At 32.6% G+C, this 22,876-nt stretch overlaps 2 long non-coding RNA genes across 2 annotated transcripts; one reads left to right on the plus strand and one right to left on the minus strand.

Moving 5' to 3' along the window:
• Nucleotides 1–5,052: 5,052 nt before the first annotated feature.
• Nucleotides 5,053–6,492, minus strand: LOC117686432 (uncharacterized). The gene is made up of 3 exons (XR_010712304.1): nucleotides 5,852–6,492; nucleotides 5,606–5,737; nucleotides 5,053–5,408 (listed from the first exon to the last, which is right to left on the minus strand). It is a non-coding gene; the product is annotated as an uncharacterized lncRNA (long non-coding RNA).
• A 9,728-nt stretch (nucleotides 6,493–16,220) lies between these two features.
• LOC136274039 (uncharacterized) lies at nucleotides 16,221–19,915 on the plus strand. The gene is made up of 3 exons (XR_010712305.1): nucleotides 16,221–16,656; nucleotides 18,626–18,680; nucleotides 19,824–19,915. It is a non-coding gene; the product is annotated as an uncharacterized lncRNA (long non-coding RNA).
• Nucleotides 19,916–22,876: the final 2,961 nt, after the last annotated feature.

A 22,876-nucleotide genomic window follows, 5' to 3' on the forward strand; every position in this document is an offset into this window, starting at 1 on the left:
TATCATAATCAAGTTATTTACTGCTGATTTGAGAAAATATTTCAAGGTATAGTAAGCCACCTTAAGAACAATATCATTCCATTACATTCACCATATTGAATCTAATATACACAGTAAACAACAGGCAATTAAGGCTCACAAAAGAAGTGGCTAGGACATATGAATATAAACCCACCATGTGTATATGTAATATGGTAATGATTGTTAAAGTGATATATCTACGAACGACCCAAAAATTTGATAATATTTACCGTATATAAAATTTTAATACTGGTGGGTAATGTTTTACAATGTATTATCATCAATGATGTTAACAAGACGTAAAGAAGGATCAATTCTTTAAACTAACATTTTGTGGAACAATACTTGTTTAATTCATGACCAATCTCACTGCTATTGTAATTATTTTGCTGCTGAAATGTCCCTTGAGATGAAGATAACACTCTGCTTGATCAGAGTTGCTATATCAAAAATGATTGAGGCAGTCTTCTTAAAATAGAATCATTAGTCACTTTCTAGTTTGACAGTTCTAATTTGTTTCTTATCCTTGAATCGCCACTACTTGATAATTAATCTCACAGGACAATTGTAATTTTTTTTTATTCTGGGTGGGTTACTGTAATTCATTTAATTTTACACTGTCGAGTTTGTTAATTAAGAACAATTGTTGTTGTTTTATTTTCATATTATGTAAAGTTATATAGGGTGCAGGAAATTAGCTAAACGATCAAGGTATAAATATTTATAATACTAATAGTATATACTTTCTAAAGATTTCCATTGACACGACATTTTCAGAAAGCACTGTTGATAATATTGTGTCTGAAGTCTTTGATGACAATAAATTCTATAGAAGAATAACTCTTACAGACTGAACGGTACCTTGAAGAGGAGACTAAGTTAGGTTTGTTTTATGTGGACTGGGTAGGCTGAGTAGTATCAACATGGAAGCACATAAACAATCATTTTATAACTCACATTTTAAGTCAATTATGAATGATGTTATAAAGTCCACAGATCATTACTGCAGTTATAAAATCAGAAGGACTCCTCAAAATTCTACTGAATTATCCAGATACCTTAATATTTACACTAGAGCTAAAAAACTGGTCTACTACATGTTTGACCTTGACCTTTGGATCCCATGAATTTGTTGCTGTAAGGATAGTTGCTGTTCGTTCCTCGGTTTCGGTTGATGTGGTCTCTGCGATTGGGAAATAGGTTTGTTCCACTGCAGCAATTACCTGTCTTGTCTTTATGGTGTTATTATTTGGCCTGTCCTTTTTCATCTGGGATCTTCGGATTCAGTCCACCACCCTATCACCGTGTTTTGGGTGATATTTTAAACTTTGATAAGTGACGTAATAAGTTGAACCTGAAAACAGGACAGGAGACGTTGAATATAAGTTAAGATGTCTATTTCTTGCCGTCCGAGGAAAAAGGGAAGTAAAAGACAATCAATAATAATCACAAAAAAAAATAATGCTAGCAATGCCAGTTTAAATAGGTTTATTACAAACATGGGGTGGCTTGCAGTAACATGTGCACGGATCACCATTAAGACAATTCTTACATATTTGATTAAATAAAATGAACATTGCCTAAGACGCATTATGCAGTCACTGTAATAAAAGAATATGGGGTGACACTGTAATTTCAAGAGTATGGGCACCTTAAAAAAACTAGCCATACTCAACATCGCAGGACTGACGTGAAAATAGATGAAAGTATATCACAATCACTGGATGAAATATCTGGTTTCAGCGCTGCGGAAACCCTTTGGAAACTCTGCGGAAACTTAAGGTTAAAATTACTTTAAGTTTCCGACAGGTTTCAGCACGGAAACGTCAAGTTTCATTAAGTTTCCGCAGTGCTGAAACTTAGGCTGTCCATGAATGAAATGGTTTCCGCAAGGGAAACGTACTGAAACTTGAAGTTTCTGCATAGTTTCAATCTCAATATACGTTTGGGATACATATTGTTTACAAATGGTTTCCGCGACGGAAACTTACTGAAACTTGAAGTTTCTGCATAGTTTCAACCTCAATTTACAATTGGGATACATATTGTTTACAAAGGGTTTCCGCGACTGAAACTTACTGAAACTTGTTATATTTTTGCTTTCACAAAATCTGAGCAAGGTTTCTACTTTATGTAAAAACAAAACAATTTCAAACAGTTCCAAATTTATTTTGTTCAAAAATCTGAAATTGTTTCCAATAATAAATAAAATACAGCCAATTCCCTTATTAGGGACTTTTATTTAAAATGATAAAATTGCACAAGATAAAAAAACTCCCATACAAATCTTTACATTTGTTTTTTTTTCATCTCGATTAAATGCCTATCAAATATCCCTTTTAATATAACAAAGATCTTACTTTTTAAAAAAAAATATGAATGCAATTTACAAAATAAATGTATGTACATGAATAAACAAAGAAAACGTCACTGTTACATGAACATGATACACTTGTCTCAATTTGTTTTGAACTGCAATGAATATGTACACCATAAAATATTTTTAAAAGTCTAAAGTATCCATCTTTAGTATATAAAAAAATACACTACAAGATAGTAGTTGACTATAGATGTAGGACCCAGATTTGATTTGAATATGTATGTCAATAAATTCCAAAGTGACCCACTTACAAGTTGGGATAAATCTTTTCTTTGTTAGTAATATAATATAATGTTTTACAATAGAACAGGATTTGATATCATTTATTTGATAATCCATTAAGTCTAAAGTGAACTTCTCATTTCCACCCATGATGTACCAACAGATCAGATTTTAATATCATAAGCCTGTCAGTATTTGATAGATGACCCAGAGGGAGATATGAAAAGCTTGTTGGCCAATAAAAAGCTAACAATGGAGCAGTCTGTCATATCATGTGCAAAAATATGATGTACACATTTACGGTAATTAATTATGCTGATTGCAACACACTTCATTACTGATAAATATTCTTCTTTACACATGGTTTACCTTCCTACATTTCACTACTTTACCTACATTAATATTTTTAAATCCAAGACATGAAGTAAACTATACATTGTTAATATATGTCAAGTATTACTACATGTACATGTACTTGCTTTTTGTAGCATGAATGTATAAAATACAAAGTATCACACAGATCACTCACCTTACAATTCTCATCAATTCCAAAATTAGTTACATAACACAGATTAAAATAAAACCCACATGGAAACAACTTTCCATGCAAGTAATTCTGTTGTATAAAAATTGTAATACATGGGGTATATGTTGTCGTTATATATTTTCAAATACGACATAATTGAATATTGTTTGGTGTATTTTATCATTTCTGTGACCCATGCATTAATCTCCTAATGCAGTGTTTTTACATTTAAGATTGGTTTCTTAATTATTCATATTGCTGCAAATAAAAACTAAGTTATCAATAAATGTATAAACAAAGAAAATGGAAAAAAAGTAGTTGACACTTATCAACTTGGAGGTGTGAGGATATATGTTACATGGAGTCTAATATTTTATGCAATATTTGCAAATATAACAAATTATTTAAGAAAATGATAGTCGGAGGAGATGAAAAAAGAAGTCTGGAAAACGTGGAGCGAAGTTAAAACTAACGGATTCCGTTAGGTAGAGGAATGAAAAGAAAGCAAATGCCAGACTTAACAAAAACAAAATCTATATCGGAGATCAGTATGATCGATGGAAGGAATTACGGACGAATTTGTGTTTGAAAACAAATGTCGAACTTGCAAAGATGCTACTTGATAAGTAAGTGTAAACATTGTTTATACATAATGTATATAAGCCCATTGTCTTCAAGATTGTTGCATGAAATATTTTTAATCACTTCAGTTCGTCATGTCCCCCATGATTATTAACCCGATTTCAGTGATTGTTACTGTAGATGAACATAGGAATAAGTCAAAAATATTCGTCAGTCATTCGGTAAACTTCGTGAGGTACGGAAGGGGGAATTTTATCGGGGGAAAATAGCCTACATGCATTTCACTATTTTTTTTTAGTTACAAAGATGTTCAAAGAGACCAGAGTAAGTAGTGAGGGTAGTAGTCTGAAGTCAGTATAGGGTCACTAATGACCTTGATACCTATAAATGAGGTCAAGGTCGGGTCACCTGGGTCAGGGTCAAGGACAGGGTCATGTCAACTGAGGTCAGGTCACCTGGGTCACTAGGCCAGGGTCAAAGACAGGGTCATGTCAACTGAGGTCGAGTTCAGGTCACCTGCTAAGGTCAGGTCACCTTGAGGTTACCTTGATAAATGAGTTAAGGGTAAAGTCCGCCTGGATAACTTTTGAGGTCACTAACAGTCTGGAGTCATCCTGATAATTAGAACAGGCTTATGTCACCTTCACAAGGTCACCTTGATAATTTCCTATATAAATATGTACGGTTTATACCACAATGTGTTTTAAAACAGCAATGAATGAATTTAAGAACTTTATATGCCTAAATCAATGTTTACGGTATATATACCAGAATGTACTACAAGTGAAACATTGATGGAAGAGTAACTGAAGATTTTTCTCCTTCTGAAGGTACGTTTTATTTTTATCTAGATTTTACGCCAAGTCCAATAAGAGTTTATGATTATACGATGCTCCAGGAACATGAAACATTCTGGGCCGTGGTCAAAATCTGTCTTTGGTAATTACTTTATTTGGAGAAACACACAGTCTTACATCTTTAAGCTGCTATTTTCAGTGTATGTTACTTCATAAGTCAGAAGTAATAAAAAAAAATAACAAAATTAAAAAATTAAGACTGGAGTCTTTGTCGTGTCATAATCCAAGGACAATGGATCCATTAGAAATATGATTTATGACAAAAAATTCGCACTGTTTGTAATTATATTTTAATAGTGAATCAATACAGGCATAAACAGAATTGTATATATGGTAAAACATCTCTAGACTTTAAGTACATAAAAAATAAAGGTCAATACCTTTTTGTTCATTTCACAAGCAATATTTACAACAAATTTCATACTTATATAAACACTTTTCGATCTCATATCCATACTTGCCGGTGAGATCTCCTGATTATTATTTCAAGCTGTTCTATATCCAGAAACATTCGTTTCTGGAGATCCATTTAAACTTCGAATAGTAATTTTATATGTTTCACTGTATAAAAATTGATAATTGTTTTTTTCATGTCGCAAGCGATTGGGCTTATCGAAGGGAAATAAACTTAGCCCGCTTCTTCTCTGGTTCATCTGCGCCATATTTATCGGTGAGATAATTAACTATTATCTCACTTTGTTCCATGTCCTGCATTATTCTCTTCTGTAGAGCCTTTAAAACTTTAAATTCCCGCGTGGCAGTGACCCGTGGCTCTGTAAACCTCCGGTTAAGAGCTTCGTATTTCTTTGGACTCTTTCTCCTAAACAAATACAAAAAGTATGTTAAAATTAATGTTATTTATCAGATAGAATATATATTTATTCATTTATATACCTTATTGTTCATTTAGTCATATGTGTAAGAGAGAGAGAGAGAGAGAGAGAGAGAGAGAGAGAGAGAGAGAGAGAGAGAGAGTTAACAATATATATATATGTATAGTCATATCAATTTAATTACCTGAAAGTCGTCAGGATAGAATCCTCAACGTTGGTAAATGGTGCAGAACTGGCGGGTGGCCAGTTCTCATCCAGAGGCGGGGAGTATGTACAACTAGTGGTAGTGGTACTACTGGGGCTACTGGATGTGTATCTATTTAATATAAAAACGATGAAAAAAAATAATGCGTCAGAATTTTTCCAAGGATTTTGGTATTGGCTTACAAAATAATCATAAATATTTTTTTCAAATAGTGAATATCATTACCTTTTGAAAGGTATTTCTGTTTTCACTTCTCTGTCCTTTTTAATTTTTATTTCGCTAGCTGGTTGTGTATTGTTAAGCAGAGTTCTTAATACGGAAGTCTCCTCCGTCTTAGCTTCAGATTTGGGAGTTGGACTTTCAAGACAAGGAGGCCTTTTAAAGAAATTGACCAAATTAAATAACCTACCTTAATATATACAGATTTAAAATGCATATATCAACATCTGAGTCACGGACTTTTCTTAATTACGGAAATACAATGATGGCGTAATTATAAAACTTTTAAATTTATACTTATAAATCAATAATCATCGTAAAAATAAATAAACCCTTCTTTAAGAAGTTGTTCCCTTGAAGAGGGAGGAACTTGTTTATCGATCTGTTCCCAGAGATCATCAAAGTCTGTGGATGTTGCAAAATCACTGTATAATCAAAGAAAAATAATGAAGAGAAATTTAAGACGTGCGTTTGCAAGACCATTAATTCCTTAGAACCATGGAAATGACAGACGTTGCATTCAGTAAGTTTTGAATTAAAAATGAATAAATTTAAATAAATAAAATAATGGATTATTTAAATTACTATTGAAGTTGTTTCTTCAGCAACCCTTTTATTTAGACAAACCTTTGATATATGTTATCCTGGGAGGGACGGGTGTGGTGGTTTTGATTTTTTCGGTGATGATTGTTTGTGCGATCAAGAGAAGGTGTTTGATGAGACGGGTGGACATCGAGATCGAGTCCCAGTCACCCGCCGAGTATGACGCAGTTGTCATGAGGGACTTTAAAAATGATTAACTTTTTTTTAGTGATAAATCTGACGCTATGTGTGAGATGAAGAGTCCATTATGTACCTATTCAAGTTCGACACCCCACACCCCCACCGGTCATGCCAGCTCCTCAACCAAGACCACTCCTCCGTCAACAAGGCAGAGGCGCCAACCCAACAGACTGACTTATTGCTTTCTCCAACCTCCTTTTGTAATGATAAACTTTTTAACATATTGACTTTTCTGAAATTCTTTCTGTATTTAATAAACGAAATATAAATCTTTGAATTATTTGTAATCTTTGAATTATTGTGTCAGTGGTTATTTTGTAAATGTTGAGTACATTGCTACAGACTGTTTCAACAGTTAATATAATTGAAAAAAAAACATGTTGAATTTGTTTTTACATTTCAATTTTTGCAAAAATTGCATACATTTAATTTCCGGAGGATATTCCTCCCTTGCAGCTCCTGTCTCAGAGCTTCCAAGCTCTCTTCAAGCTTCAGCACGCGCTGCTGAATGCTTTCTTCTGCGCTTGTATGAAAAAAGATAAATTACCTAAATACCCTGAGCAAGTGTTTTACAGTTCCACACATTACATATAGTAAATTAAATGTGAATTTGCATATATACCGGTTTGAGTCAACAATCATTACACAAAAGTAGTTTAGTAGTATAAATGCATAACAGATGTCACCACACAAGAGAATATATTTCTTAAATATACATTGAGTGAGTAACATGTAATTTCGCAAACAGTAATTACGGATTAATAAAGCACATTCGATATATTTAGCAAGACCAAACAAGCAGATATGTGATCTGAGCCCAAAAAGTGATGTAATTTAATTGGAGACTTATAATAATACTCGCTTAAATATATTTTTTCTTTTTTTATATTAGTTTGAACACAATGTTAAAAAATATACAGAAATTTTTATTTCAGATATGCAAGTCAGTGCCAAGCATTTGTATTTAATATCAATTATTATATCGAACAATTGTAAACAACCTTCCATTTTTTTTTAACAAAACGTATCAATGCATTTGTCAATAGTTTATGGAGCATGAACAATACATTTTTTTGTATTGATTCATTAAAAATGCGTTTCCATTGAAAAAATCAATAAATTTATTGAAAAAAATATGTCAAAGTATCCCAGTACAAAAACAGCATCAAGGATAAGAATTGCAGTGATGAAAATTCGTTTGAAATTTTTTGTAAAAAATAAACAGTCGTCATTTAACAGGAAGTTGACGTCTGATTGGTACAAAAATATATCCCACGATATGGCATGCCTATACAAATATTGTGTAAAAATTTCAAGCATCTGCGATAAATAGTTGCTGAGAAAAATCTTTGACGAAAATTTTGGTTAAAAATAAGTTAAGTCATCATTTAACAGGAAGTTGACGTCCGATTGGTACAAAAATATATCATACGATAAAGCATGCTTTAACAAACGCTGTGTAAAAATTTCAAGCATCTGCGATAAATAGTTGCTGAGACAAATGCGACAGAAATTTTTGTTACGGACGGACGGACGGACAGACAGACACAGAATGGTAAAACAGTATACCCCCTCTCCTTCGAAGCGGGGATATAACAGTAGGCTGAATACATTCACTGAGATCTATTGTTTTGAGCTTTTTAAAAATTTAAGGTACATATATTTACACTCATCCCACCTTGAATGTTTGTGGCAGTACATTTACTTCTACCAAAAAGTACCAAGCACTTGTATCTATGAATAAATATATCAACCGAAGATAACGATTTATTACCAGTACATTTAAGTTCGATAAAAGAAATGAAGAATTCGTTTTTTACTTTTTAACATCAGCATGACTTAGCTAAAACATTGCCAAGTTTGCTTTATGTTACGGTATAAGACATACTTTAATATGACTTATGTAGGTCCTAAGATTCCGCGTAAGTCCTGTTTTAGACCCTACTAAGTCAAAATCTTAGCATCCTTTATGTTACGAGCTCCTGTTTTCAATGAACATCGTTATGAACATTGTCTTTTATAGGGACTTGGACACGATTTGAGATCAAATTTTTTATTTTTCCTTTTTATGTATAAAATGATTAACTGGAGCATTTTAAATGATTGACCAAAATACTGAATGTTAAATTCAAGTTACAAGCGAGATACAGAGGTAAGAATTGGTTGTTATGTAAACAAAGCTCGAGTTTATAGTTGTTTACAAAAATGTAATGTAGAAAATTGCCATTTCTTAGACAATTTAAACACTAACTCAATACCTTAATAAATACTATTATCAACAAAAGAAAAATGCATTGATCGAAACTTACACCAATACAACACATATGAAAAAATGACAATATTAGAGCTTTGTTTACAAAACAAAGAACTATGAACTCTGTATCCTGCTTATAACTTGATATTTGACTTTCAAATTTTGACATAGCATTATAAACTTCTAGTATAAACATTGAAAATGGAAAAACAAAATTTGAACATTTTAAGTCAAATCGTGTCCAAGTCCCTTTAAATAAATAATTTTCCATTTCAACTATAGTTTGTATCGAAATAAAAAATAGATTCAAAACAATCATACGCAGAAAGATCGTGTAAATAAATAAAAGGCTGAGTACTTGTGCAAACTTTCAACAGAAACAGTAATTCATGCATTATATATGACTGTGTAAAATTATAAAAGATACAGAGGGAGAAGAGGTGACAATGGTGATTTGCAAGATTCTATGTGAAATCAATAAGGCAAAAATGAATATTTTATTATTGTGTTTCACAACAATGAAAAAACATGACTTTCTTGTTTATGCTCTTTTTCACGTGTTAAAGTTCCAGATATATCATACATAATTTCTTACGATGAAACGATACTTTTGATTGTGTATGTTACTTGTAGCAAAACCCATTGTTAAATGTATTGGTATGGCAATTTTGAAATCAAGAAGGTTTTAAGAGTATTGACAATGAACCTACTACTTTAAATTTTAATTTGAAAAAAAAATATCTAACATGGAAGATGATTTGTACAACGTGTTTGGGCGACGCATTTTAGATACAAATCTAAAGGATGAAACCGCCGAAGAAAAACTCTCTACAAAATGAGAGTTAATGCACATCATTTATTTTCTTTGCACCTTACAAAGTCAATCCCTGTAATACCCGTTTACGTGTTTATTTTAAAAATGATCAATTTAAAGCAACAACTGTTTGCACATACATTGTAATTATGTTGTAAATGTGTTCTTGCATTCTTGCAATTGCCTTTCCCACTAATAATAATATTGCATTTATTTAAAAAGATAAAAAGTTGAAGATACAGAAATAATTACAGTGGAGCCTCAGTTATCCGGACGCTTTCGTTTACGAGTCCAATTGTCCGGATAGGTGAAGCGTCCGGATATTTGAAATGTGTCTATTGTTGTCATGAATGATAATGTATACAATGGCTCCCAGTGTTGATACTGAGTTTTTCGCCTTTCATACTAAATAGCAACACATGTATAACAAACAAAAATACGCTAAATGATTTCCTTTTTTAGCTCACCTGAGCTGAAAGCTCAAGTGAGCTATTCTGATCACTTTTTGTCCGTCGTCCGTCTGTCCGTCCGTCCGTCTGTCCGTCTGTCTGTCCGTCTGTAAACTTTTTACATTTTGAACTTCTTCTCTAAAACCGCTTATCCAATTTCAACCAAATTTGGCACAAAGCATCCTTATGGGACGGCGAATATAAATTGCAGAAATAAAAGTCCGATCTGTATTCAAAGCTGAGAAAACCTTGAAACTGTAGAAAAAGGGGGGTGCATTTTAAAAAATCTTCTTCTCAAGAACTACTGATTCCAATTCAACGTAGTTTAGCATAAATTATCCTTATGGGAAGGAAAATATAAATTGCAAAAATTAAGGTCTAATTCTGTTTCAAATCTGAGTTATTACGAAAATAATAATAAAGGAAAGGCGTGTTTCAATCAGTTTAATAGCTTCGGATTCGGCATCCGGTAAAATGGGTAGACAAGACTTGGCCTGGGCAAAACAAAAGATTGGCAGTTATTAATCTGCCAATCTCATTAAAATTTCAGGATATATGATGGACCAGTATGTTTGTATTTGCTGTAAATATTGCTGCAAAATAATGCGTATTTGGAATTGACGATTGCCGATCTGCCCCGGCTTTTATTTTGCCACGGCCCGGGTTTGCGTACCCATTTTACCAAGTCTCGTATTCCATACATCTAAAACGAGGTTCTTTGTTTAAAGCAGCCATGACATTATACGAAAAAGGGTCGATCTGACTATGATGAATTTGCTTGTTGTGCAACAGTTCGCGAATGATGGGAAATTTTTGAAACATGCAAAATATATTGGTGCCGATTTTGTGTAGTAAATTGAGGCTAAATATTTCAACGCGTTGAAAGTTTTCACACATGACGTTGGTGTTAGCTTGTTCTGATTTTCGTTTCGTTTTCATTATTTATGCTTTGTAACCTGGGAACTATCGTCTGTATTTCGTGATTTTTACGTATCAAATCAAACAGAGACTTCGGTAAATCAAACAGTTAACTGTTTACCTGCGCAAATTAAGCAAAATCTGATGTATCAAAAAAGTACTGAAATACAATTTATTCTATCGGTAATTCGGCATTATATTTTGCGTAATGGTAGATTAATGCAATAGGTTTTGTTGAGATGCTCGGCATTTTCTCGAGTTTATTCAGTTTAAATAGAGTTTGATATCGCTGTCGGAAATATGTAGGTATATACATGTATATATATGATTCATTTCGAAAAAATAAATTGTGTTCTTTATTTGTTATAGTGCATGTTTCTTGTGTTTTAATTGTGTACAATTTCTATTTACTAACCATATTTGAGTGTTAAGCTTCGAATTATAAGCAAGATACAGAGATTTGCTCACAATTCTATGTTTGTACACAGATCTTAAAAACTAAAGATTAAAAAAGTAAAAAAATTGTCAATATTTATTAAGAAAATTTTCAAAGTCTCTTCTTCCAGAAACTAATTGTATTGTAAACTTAACCTTTTTTAGCTCACCTGAGCCAGTCTTCTTCTCAAAAACTATTAGGCCAGGAAAGCTCAAATTTGAGTGGAAGCATCCTCAGAAAGTGTAGATTCAAGTTTGTTCAAATCATGGTCACCGGGGGTAGGGTGGGGCCACAAAAGGGGGATCATGTTTTACATAAGAATATATATAGAGAAAATCTTTAAAAATCTTCTCAAAAACTATTAGGCCAGAAAAGCTCAAATTGAAATGGAAGCATCCTCAGGGAGTGTAGATTCAAGTTTGTTCAAATCATGATTCCCGGGGGTAGGGTGGGGCCACAATTGGGAGATCAAGTTCTACATAGGAATATATAGAGAAAATCTTTAAAAATCTTCTTCTCAAAAACTATTAGGCCAGGAAAGCTCAAATTAAAATGGAAACATCCTCAGGTAGTGTAGATTCAAGTTTGTCAAATCATAGTTCCCATGGGTAGGGTGGGGCCACAATTGGGGGATCAAGTTTTACATAGGAATATATTGAGAAAATCTTTAAAAATCTTCTTCTCAAAAACTATTAGGCCAGAAAAGCTCAAATTTGAGTGGAAGCATCCTCAGATAGTATAGATTCAAGGTTGTTCAAATCATGGTCCCCGGGGGTAGGGTGGGGCCACAATTGGCGGATCAAGTTTTATATAGGAATATATAGAGGAAATCTTTTAAAAATCTTCTTCTCAAAAATATTTGGCCAAGAAATCTCAAATTGGCATGTAACCATCCTTAGGAAGTGTAGATTCAAGTTTGTTCAAATCATGGTCCCTGGGGGTAGGGCGGGTCACAATGGGGGATGAATTTTTATAGATAGAGAAAATCTTTAAAAGTCTTCTCCTCAAAACTATTAGGCCTGGAAAGGCCATATTTGAGTGGAAGCATCCCCAGATCATATAGATTCAAGTTTGTTCAAATCATGATTCCCGGGGGTAGGGTGGGGCCACAATTGGGAGATCAAGTTCTACATAGGAATATATAGAGAAAATCTTTAAAAATCTTCTTTTTAAAGAATTTTTGGCCAGAAAGGGTTTAAACATGTGTAGAGGCATCCTTGGGTAGTGTAAATTCAAGTTTGCAAAATCACAGTCATTAGTGGTAGGGCGGGACCGTGATGGCGGTTTGAATTTTTACATAGGAATATAAAGAGAAAATCTTTAAAACTATTCTGGGAAAGTGTTCAGTTCAAAACTCAGTACTTAGTGTGAAAGCAAAGGTTATGCAGATTTAAGTCTGATGAAACCATGATTCACTAGAGAAAAATGGGGCCATGAAATGGGGGGGGGGGGGTATATAGGAATAGAGAAAAATCTTCTTACAGGTACAACAACAAAAGGGGCTTGGTATTTACCAAAAAATAAGAGGTTGATAAAAATTGGCAGATTTTCAATTTTTTTTTAGCAAGATCTACTGTACTCAGTTGTCAATATATTTTGATACTGTAATGCTAATTTGATCAGAATTAAGGCAATTGTTGCTCAGGTGAGCGATGTGGCCCCTGGGCCTCTTGTTTAAATAAAATTTTCCCGTAATACACATACCTGTAACATTTAGTCAAATGATAATTGATAATTGTATTTGCTATCGATTTTAGTACCGTTTATATTTTGCATTTACTATATTTTAAATTAACAATTCGTTTTTACTTTGAACATAAATTTGACCTAGCCTACTAAGTTTGCTTTATGTTACGGTATAAGACATACTTAAGTGGGACTTATGCATGACCTAAGATACCGCATAAATACTACCTATGGCCCTACCTAAGTCAAAATCTTAGCACGCTTTATGTTAAGAGCCCCAGGTAAATATGTTACCTTGTTCCTAAGAACTTCCATTACTGTTTCATTTCCATTGCTTACAGATATGATTTACATGTAAGGTTAATTTGGGTATAAAAAAATTAAGAAATTGGTATCATGATTGTATGCTTGATAGGATTCTACAATTCTGGTTCCATAAATTTTCGTATACTGCGCACTGAACGACTTGCAACTTTGAAATAAATTTACTTGCTTATGAAAAGGCACGAAATGATTAACACGATAGGATAAACGGAAAAACTTTTAACATTGAACGATAAACCTTAAAGGATTAACGCACGATATGTTAGGATTAACGCACGATAGGTCAATAAGCACGCACGATAAGAAAGGATTTATACACGATAGGATAGGATAGGATTGTAAAAAATGACTTTGCGGGTACAGTACCTATCAGTCACATTTCAGTTAACTGAATGGCAGAGATTCATCTTGTGTAAATAACAACGTCGACGGTATAAGCTTGTCTTTTTTGCTAGAATTTGTAATTCACATTAAGGACGTTGTTTACGCAGGGGTTGAGTTCTCAAACGCGGATTGTACAGTTATAAAGTTCAGTGTCATGAGTACATTTTTTTCTAAACACTAAAAGTATTTATGAAAAATTATTATTGACAAACCATTTCGTATGTTACTTAGTTATGGAATTAGGCTCAAACAAAAATGAACTTTTAGCAAAACAGTGGAAAATGGGACTAACATTTTCAGATTTTGTTTTCACTGAAACTTTTCTGATAGTATTGTAATATTCAAAGTTAACATTTTATTTGTTAGTCAACTTAATTTTGCATATTTTTTTTGGTTTTATCTCACTTTTTTGTTTAGATATTCGAATGGCACACACTACAAAAATTTTGAACAAAAAGATAGAAGACACTATATCTCAAAATTTTGATCATTGACCTCACATAACTTTTATGCCTGCAGATTAAGGTCAATATACCTAGTTTAATGCTATAAATGTTTAAGTATAATCATCATTCAGTTTTTTGTAAAATTGAATAAAAAAATGTTAGGAATTTGAAAACTGATAGAGAAAATTCAGACTTGACTTTTAAATGAAAACGTAATGTTCTGTGTCCGTTTAGTGGCACTGCCATTCATATAGTGCATTTCATTTTTAAAAGAGTCAAACAATGTTTACTATTTTCACAATTAAGAAAATTCAAATCATAGTGTAAAATTTTTAGGGACTTTTCTTAAATTTTTTAAAAATAAAAAAAATATGCAATGGCCATTATCTCAAAAAGTAGGTAACTGACCTACTTTTTTGAAAGTGAATAATAGCCCTACCGGGATAGGTCTTAAACACACAATAGATGGGTTTTTTATTAACATCAGTGGATTTTTTTTCATTCTGAGTAAACGTTTACCTTAATTCACATTCTGAATTTATATCCTAATGGGTAATCAATATGCATAGGATTACTAAAGTGAATATTTGATAAGTTAATTATGTTATAAAAATCGAAAAGATACATTTCCAATAATTTAATCAATATGCATTTACTAAGCTTAAACAGAAGTCCTTGAAGGGAAATCACTCACCTCTAATTGAGTGTTTTTTTTGCATATAACAGATAATCAATATGTATTATATGTAAATTTCCAATTATTTTAATCAATATACATTTGCTTACGTAAATCAAAGACTCTCAAAGGACAATCACCTCAAATCAAATACTGTGCTCATATTTGCATAACATATATATTTTTCTACATTTACATAATGAAACTCACTTTACTTCATGTAGAACTTAGTGTGTAACATCATAATTTGTTTAAAAAGTTTAACAATTCGGCTTACATGTTAAGGTTTTTTTTTAAATCTACACATATAACATGACCAAAATTTTCAAAAAATGTTGTGCCCACCCACTTAGCATGGACTAAACGCCTAGCATGCTGCACAATGGAAATTAACGGGACAATAAACAAAACATTTAGCGAAGCAATGCCCGAGACGGGAAGTGGAGACTGGGGCCCACCCATATACCCGGGGAAGTGAGTTGACTCGAACCTTAGAGAAGATTCCACGTCAACTGCCGGACGAAGGCAAATTGGGTATGTGTTTATCGTTTTAAACCGAGTTTTCCAACGGAAAATTCCGGTTATTAAAATGGTGAAAATGTCGGTCGGGCGGGCGGCTGCCAAAATTGTACCCTCATTGTACATATAACTCCTCCTACAGTTTTCAAGATAGCAAATTGCTCTTTTGCATATCAATTGTACATATATCAGAGGTGTGCATATTGCTAGGAGTTTGATTTCTGATAAGTAATGAAAAAAAAATACCATCTTTTGAACTTAGTCACTTTTTGGCAAATATTGCATAGAGGGTACTCCATTTCACTTGATACGGTAGGTAGTGATTATCAATTCAGGGTTGACATGGATTATGGATACAGTTCACATAAAAGAAAACCCAGTTTACTGCCACATTGACAGCTTTTTACTTGTTTTGGTTTTATATTAGAATCAATATTAAAAAGCAGTAAATTATTCATATATAAAATCAACTTTACATCTGAAATAAAAAAAATAGATCGACTATCGATTTAATTAAATGAATATTTAAAATACATTCATATAAAAAAAGATAACGATCCAACTATTGTTTTAATTCTGGGAATTATGACATACTCGTTTTAAAAATTAATAATTATCCATGGAGTATCTGCAGATGAGGAAAAAAATGGAATTGAAATTATTGGCAGCGATTTTGAATAGGGCAAATGTTTACTGATTGGTTGATCCTTAAGAATGAATGTCTGAACTGTTGTATAAATTCTAAGTTCATGTCAAATACCTTCACAATATGTGAGTATCCATTAAGTGACTAGATGACGAGGACCTAAAATGAAATTGTTGGCAGTCATTTCATGTATTCATTGTTTTACATTGATATATTCTTCTGGACAATATATACTTTCTTCTTCGTACTTCACCAAACAAGGGTATGTTTCCGATACCACGGATCTAGGTGTTTTCGCGGTTCACAAACTCGAAATTCAGTCTCTTGTAGAGTGTGCATTGCAGTGTGGAACGAAATTACTTTGTAATGCTTTTGACCTTTGTTTTCGTGACGGTTTGTACACTTGTCGATTTCGCAGTGGACAGGCAAACCTTTCCAATACCACTACACAATGTGAACTTTATGAAAATACAACTGTAAGTACAGTTTTTAACGAACTTTAAACCTTGTACATGTAGCATAGCGTTTTGATATAAAACGTAGCCGAATCCTGCTTCAATTTTTGACCAAGAAATTTTATTTCAGTGTAAAGTTACGAAATAAATTGTTTTTGATCATTTTCAGAATAGTCATTGACAGGTAGATTTCCATATTTTAAACAAAAAAAGATATCATAGGTTAAAATTGTGTCTACTCCCTATTTTGAAAAAAAAATTTACTCTAGAAATCTAAAATTCAATCATTTTCCCTTTATAATGGACGTTTAAATATAATGGTATTTGAATATACAAAGCTTTTAATGTGGAATAACACATTAGCACAAAATGGCTGACCGTTGATCGAAACGACATTTCGTTTTATTAAAAGGAGGTTATGGACTGAAACATGTAACCTACTCCATAGTTGAGTGGATAAAGTGTCGGACTTGTAATCCGTACATCCCGAGTTTGAATCCCACAAGGGCATTTGTTGTTACTTTCTGGAATAATTATTTTAGATATTCATTTTTTATCCCCTAACTGCAAATTGTTCACTTATTTGACATTTGTACAGTTTATTTATCATTACATCTGTTATTATTAAAAAAAATTCCTGTTAATTTGAGTGACTTTTTCCAGGTGCGTTATTCCACCCTAAAAGGTTTTACTTACAAGTTTGCCAAACCTTTTTCAAAGAAGGGGGGGGGGGCAAGTGAAACGACATTTCTTGTAAATTTCTTTATAACTTTAAACAATTTTTTACCAAATACAGTATGTAACATTTTAGAAATTATAACGTGTGCTAAATTATAAATCAAACATTAGTTAATCTTTTCCAAATGACGATAAATAAGTGTATTTTTTACCTCCAGATATAAGACATTCAAATCATATTTTGTTTAAAGCAAATGTAAATATGCACGTCATATTATTGTGTTAAAAGCAAGTGTAAATCTGCATGAAATAATCAAGTGTTTTCAACTTATTAAGATTTTATTTCTACTGTTTCAAAAAGGGAATTTCTATATTCAGTTAAACAAACACTCCTTGATTTTCATTGAATTGCTCGAAGGAAAGCAATAAAGTTCAATAGCACTTCCCTGAGCTTATTACAGAGCTCGGAAAAGGGTCTTATATTTATTTGAATATTAGGGCAGTTTATCATACATGTATGTTGTATCTGAACTACAACTATACTCAGTGGTTAAAACTAAAATATGCCATAAGTGAGACATTCAAGGTTGCCTATCGAATTCTTTAACAATGAAAAGATACTCCATTTTAAATTGGATGCGTTTTCTGAGCTCTGTTGGACAGTGTTCGACTGAATCCATTCATAAATATGTCGTTCAAATTCAATACGTGATGTTGACGCACGAAAAAAAATACCTTTTAATGGACTGCTCCTAATATATTTTTTAATAAAATTTCACAGCTACATTGTTTTAGCTTGTGTATTAAATACAAAGGTCTTTGCATTATTTACGATTAAATAAATATAAATCACTACCGCACTTGAGCTGTTATGTATATCTTATGGATGTGTAGCCCTCTCACAAAAAGGGAATAATCGCAGCTTAGATGATTTATTATAAAGATATCTATGGTTGTTTTTTCTGCCTTTTACAGTTGAAGAATATTCCACTAAATTGTATTCTTTTTGTACTTTTACTCGACTAATTTTTTCTTTAGACATTTTACTCCTTTTTAATTTATCACATTTAGAAATCATTAGATTTGATTTGTGTTATATTGTTTATTGTATGTATGTAATTTGTATTAGAATAGCAGTAAATCTCTTGAAATTAATCCGTTCGATTTCACTTGTTAAAAGCTTCTGCTTAAAGTTTATCCCTTAATATGGTCACCACATCATCAATGTATAATATTCTAGTTGTCATGAACTCATTTATTCATGTTGTTATGTTCTTCTGTACATTATTATGTTTTTTTTTCTTATTTGCAGAACAAAAACTGCCACAATGGAGCACTCTTAAGAGCTCAAGGACCGTGTGAGATCAGTAAGTTGATGTGACAAGGTAACGGCATCATAATAAAACTATGTGTCTGTATTCTTTATTGTGAAGATATATTTTAACTCAATAAAAACGACGTGTCTGTATTTTATATGGTGAAAATATATCTTTACTCAATAATAAACTTTATTATACCTCAATATGATTATTCTATATAACGCAACATCTGATTGGTTATAGACAATCACGTGACCGGGCGACAAAACGTCGTGTCTCCCGGGGAAAAAATATCATGTCTCACCTTTTCGGAAATCTCGGGGTTTTTCATCCCAAAGGTAAGAAAAAGCCAATATGAGCATACGATGTTAACAAATATGATAAAATCAAAAATATTTAATCATTTATTTAAATTTTCTTTATGCTACAAAAATCAATTTTACTATTTTTGATTTGAATCTATAAAAACAAAGATAGAAAATCAGAAAAAAAACAAAAAATCACAACGTTTTTAATTTTGAGACGTCGAAAAACTATCAAAAATCGACGTTTGTTGTATAATCATTTGTTGTTCGGTATAATAAAACTTTTATTGCATGATGGTGAGGAAAATATGAAGATTTATTCCCCCAGAAAAATTATATTTCCCTCGGGCATAGCCCTCGGGGAATCTTATTTTTCTTGGGGGAATAAATCTTCATATTTTCCTCACCATCATGCAAAAAATGTATATTGTGTCTGTATTTTATATGGTTGAAACTTATCTTAACTCATTACTAAACTGTCGTGTTTCCGACGACTTAATGGTTTTGAGGTTTTAGGTGTACTTATAGTTTATAGTTCACCTCTCTCTAATTTTGATATACCGCTTTTATTGAAACAATCTCGTGTTGATCAATTCAAAATCCTTTGAAAGTGAAAGGATTTTTCATTTATTGTACAAAAATAACTTGTCTGGAAAAAAATCCAGTTACAGTCTAAGAACATCATATTCTGTGTGTTGAAAAGCCAAAGGTGTGAGATATTACCCTGGTTCAGACATTTTATTTTTTGTCTATATGCAAATGGCTTAATTTTTTGATTTACCAGCCATACTTTTTTCAGGGTTTCCTTTTCTTTAAAACGAGACAAATTAAAATGGTTACAATAAATCTCCCTCAGTTTTTTGTTTTACCTTTTATACATTTCAAGATACTGATGAGTGCCAGAATGATCCATGTCTTAACGGAGCCACATGTACAAACACACCCGGCTCATTCAATTGTACATGTGACGCCGGATGGACCGGGATAATTTGTAATGAAGGTAAAAGACAATGACATGCGTCAATTTTTATGTTTATTTTCATCAAATGCAAAATGAGCTTGTTTATAGTTGTGGAGGTTGTCAATGTTAAAATGTTACTTCCGTTAAAATAAGTATAAGTTATAACAGTAATTACACAGGAAAACGGCTTCAGTGCCTTGTTCTCAGTGTATTTTGTTTCGTCTTTTATTTGTTATACCTTGCCGGTTTATTGGTTGTCATATTATTTTTGTTCAACCCGCGTTTGTACCCGTCTTTTCGTCCAAGGCAACGTGTTCTGGTGTATTAAATACCTGAAAGCGTTTAAACATGAATAGAGCGAGCTCGGCCTTATATAGGGGGTGTGTAGCGATAAGCAAAAAATCCATAACTAATATGGCGGTAGTCGGAGAAAAAGGGAAGTAATGCGTATTGATGAAATTACGTCAGCTTTAAGAACGAGGACTATTACATGGATTTTTAGACGGAGTCACGTGACCCCGTCTATTGGTTTACTGTCAGCCGAAGTCTCAAACCGGAAGGCACGCGTAGAAAACATGAATTGAGTCTACGCGTAAGAAAATAGTGCAGAAAGTTTTCATGCATTTCAATAAATATGTATTATAAAACACGCATTAAATCTTTTTTAGTCCTCTGTGAATAAACAGAATTCTATTTAGAAAATAAACAAATAGTTTTATTGATCAAAATATTCTTGCTCGGGTTCATATGTGGAATGAAATAAGTAACTGAATGCACAGCGCCGTTGACGATTCAGATGGTGTACGAGCTCATTAAAGCTGACATGAATTCATAAAAGCATTTGGTGGCCATATTAGTTTCGATCGCTCCTTTACTGCCACTGGGGTATATATACCGGTTGAGAAAGTTACGGTCGGTTGCTTTCCGATCGAGGCATTCACGTTGCACGGACTTCTAAATGCATGAACTACACATTGTAGTAATAAAGAATAAACTAGAGCAAAGCTCGTTGCAACGAGTGGGTCTTCCGTTAATGTCGGAAGTAAGGCCGGAAGTTCCTGTAAGAAGCAGAGCCCTTAAACCAATAACAAGAGTAACTAAAATAAAAAGATGAAAAAATCGAATTATTCCTGGTACGACTTAACAAAATCCGAATGATTTTTAGTACGAATCAACAAAAACCTTTCTGATTTCAAGAACGACTTGACCAAAAAAATCCGAATGTGTTCAAGCACGACTTAACAATTATTTTTGGTACGAATTAATTTTACTTTGAACATAAAGCTATTTTTAAAACCAAGGACGCGGAATCAAAATTTCCGGAAAAATCAATTTTTAAACCCCGATATCTCTGTAATGCATCGTTTGATTTTCAAATGGATTTCAGATTTGAATTCACCATGGCAAGTTTTATAAGACTGTAGATTGTCTTATTATTTTCAAAAAAATGAAAATTTTAAAAAATTGGAACTGCTTCCAGTTTTGAGCAAAATTGATGAACCAAATTTTAAACCCCCCAGTACATTATAGAATTGATACATCTATCATCAGTAAAAATTTCAAAGCGATATCTTTAAAGTTTAAGGAGATTTCTTCCGGACAAAATCACTTACATTATCTTACCATTATTATGTATTAAATGTTCAAAATATCGTTCTTTTTCTGCTGACACTAACTAGAAACCGACATTATATCAAGAAGGACTATACAGCAATCATAATAATTATAAACTTGATTATCCTCGGGATAGGGATTCTAATTCCGGGGCAGGGCTAATATGAAGATAAGGTTAATGTAAACAATGCTTATTTTTTTACATTACGTTTGCGTTAAATATACTTTATAATTAGAAATACCACAAAGCCCTTAACCTTAATTGTCAAAATCATTACCCTCTGTCAAATGGTTCTGAATGCGATGCCAAAATAATCTTTCAGTAAAATGTTAAATAATATTAATAAACTAGACACGATCTCGTTGCGAGCAACGAGGAGGTCTTCCGTCTGATTTTTGAATTTGAGATATATGTTCGATCTTGATTTTGCTATTTAACAGCTAAACATGATATAGAATAGAAAAACGGGGTATACATTCTAAGGGCCAGATACTATTTTGTTTTAGGGATAAGAGCTTTGTTCAACAAGTGTTTATAAATTCGTCACCGTTCTTGAGATATCTGAGAAAAAAAGTTTTAGGGGCCAGTCCCTTACCTCCTTTTTGAAGCCGCTGAACCAAATATTGAATGTTGCATTTTGTAAAGTACATCATTTTGATCATCTTTTCTTGTACACTGCATTTCAAAATATATTCCTTTTTGAGATATAGGTGGTCATAGTTTATGGACTCTTGACCCCTAAAAAATCCTTATTCCATAACACATGAATAAATCATAACATTACTTGGATACATAACTGTAAGATAAACATATTTGATGCTATAGCCTTTCATTAAATTTCCCTCAGTAAAGAGCTACAGATGAAAATTTTTAGAGCCCATTAGTTCCCTAATTTTAGGGCCAGCCCCTTTTTTAATATCAAATAAAAGGTCATTTAAATCTCAACACATTTTGTTCAACAACTGTTTAGAAATTCGTTACCGTTCTTGAGATATATGGGAAAGAACGTTTAAGGGGCCGATTCCTTAACTCCTTATGGGGGCTGTTAAAAGAAATTTTGAAAATTGCATATTATTTCGTACATCAGTCTGAGTATCTTTTCTTCTTTACTGCATTTCAAAATATTTTTCCTTTCTGAGATATTGGTGATCAAAATTCTATAATTTTGGCCCCTTAAAACCCCTTATTATGTAACACATGATGAAATCATTACATTGCTTGGATACATAACTGTAAGATAAACATATTTGCTTCTATAACCGTTCACAAAATATCCCTCAGTAAAGGGCTGCAGATAAAAAACTTTAGAGCCCTTTGGTCCCCTAATTTGAGGGGCCAGCCCCTTTTTCTTGTTATCAAATTA

This window comes from Magallana gigas, chromosome 1 (assembly GCF_963853765.1).
Source record: "Magallana gigas chromosome 1, xbMagGiga1.1, whole genome shotgun sequence".
In the NCBI taxonomy this organism is placed as follows: Eukaryota; Metazoa; Mollusca; class Bivalvia; order Ostreida; family Ostreidae; genus Magallana; species Magallana gigas.